This window comes from Nannospalax galili, unplaced genomic scaffold (genome assembly GCF_000622305.1).
Source record: "Nannospalax galili isolate Female #2095 unplaced genomic scaffold, S.galili_v1.0 scaffold974, whole genome shotgun sequence".
NCBI classification, from domain to species: domain Eukaryota; kingdom Metazoa; phylum Chordata; class Mammalia; order Rodentia; family Spalacidae; genus Nannospalax; species Nannospalax galili.
Genome location: NW_008335438.1, coordinates 3,568,142 through 3,570,115, shown reverse-complemented (window position 1 = coordinate 3,570,115; position 1,974 = coordinate 3,568,142).

Below are 1,974 nucleotides of genomic sequence, written 5' to 3'. Positions count from 1 at the left end.
ACAGGCATGTGCCTCCATGTATGACTTCAGGTTAGAGTATGTGTGTGCATGTGTCCATGCATGTGTTTGCATATGTGTGTATGCATGTATGCATGTGTGACCATATTTCATACAGATTTCCTTGCCTGTGTTTAGTCTGGCTGTGGTATAACTGCATTTCACAGAGATGAGTCCCCTTCTCTAAATGTGATCTTGTGGTTTATACAAGTCCTGGGACAGGAAGTAAAATAAACACTAAAGGTTTTGCTAGAGTTTTTTAATAGATGATTCCAGTTTTCAAAGAATTTTCTAGTAATCCGATTGAGTCATTCACTCTCCAATCGTAGCACTGTGAAATAGGGCTTTGGCTGCCTGCGTTTAAATTCTGATTCAGCCATGGAACAGCTGTTCCTTTGCCTCTTTCTGCCTTGGTTTTATTATCTGTAAATTTGGAATGCTGGTATTTGCTCGTCCAATGCTTCTGGAGAGTAGATCAAAATAAATGTAGAGTCTGGCCCATAATATCTACTCAGTAAAGGGTCCTAACATGCTACTATTATTTAATTTCTCATGTCACATGTGGTGTGTGTTCTCATTTGCATTCTAAGTTGTTTTGAGTATAGTCCTTTCCCTCACAGTTTGTAATATAATTCTCGAAGCAAAAGCAAAGGGGCCCTGAAGGAAGAACAGGCCTTTGACAGGGTCTCCCTGTAGCCCCAGCTGACCTGGAACTTGCTATGTAGACCAGGCTGCCCTCCATCTCACAGAGATGTATCACCATGCCCAGCTCTTCTTTTCTTTTTTTAAAAAAATATCATTATTGTTGTTGTTGTTATCTGAATGTAGGGGAGGCACACATACCACAACACATATGTGGAGGTCAGAGGACAACTCTGTGGAGTTGGTTCTCTCCTTCCACCTTTATGTGGGTTCCAGGGATCAAACTCAGGAAGCCAGGCTTACGAAGCAAGTTGCGTTTACCAGCTGAGCCATCTTGCCAGCCCCCAGTCCCTGTTTTCTAGTCCCAGCTATCTCATCCCCACGTCCACCCACCAGATTGAGGAAATAGGCTCCCTGGAGCCTTTGTGAGTGATCTCATTCCTATTATGTGCTATCCGCAGCCACAAATGAGTGGCTTGGAGAAGGCACCCAAACTAAGCCTTGACAATGAGGGTTTGGGGGTGTTCTTTTGTTTTCCTGGGAATTTGAAATCAGATCCCTGAGATTCTAGCCTGTGTCTTGGGAATTTGAAATCAGATCCCCGAGATTCTAGCCTGTGTCTTCCATGCCTGAGCTACATACTGAGACAGTTTCTCTCTCTCTCTCTCTCTCTCTCTCTCTCTCTCTCTCTCTCTCTCACACACACACACACACACACACACACACACACACACATACACACACACAAACCCAAATAAAACAGAAACAAAAAGGCTACAAAAGGTGCAATACCAATCAGTTTGTGTTCCACTGCAGCTGTTGTAGCAATGGCTATGATTCCAGACAGCCGTTCAAAATGCTGCTGCAGGATTTTAGAAAGTGTAAAAAAAGTTAGTATTATGTTCATATTAAAAAAGGATGGGGGGATTGGTGAGATAGCTCAAGGGCTAAGAACACTGGCTGCTCTTGCAGAGGACCTGGGTTCAGTTCCCAGCACCCACATGGTGGCTAACAACCACCTATAACTTCAGTTCCAGAGGGTCTAATGCCCTTTCTGACCCCCATGGACACTACATACATGGTGTACTTACATACATATAGGCAAAACACTCATATGCATAGAATAAAAAATTTTTTGAAAAATTTTAGACATATAGGAAATTATGTAGACTTCACAGATTTTCAAAAATATGCATAAATTGGGCCAGGCGTGGTGGTGCACACCTTTAATCCCAGCACTCAGGGGGCTGAGGCAGGTGGATCTCTGTGAGTTCAAGGCCAGCCTGGTCTACATAGTGAGTTCTAGGACAGCTGGGGCTACAGGGAGACCCTGTC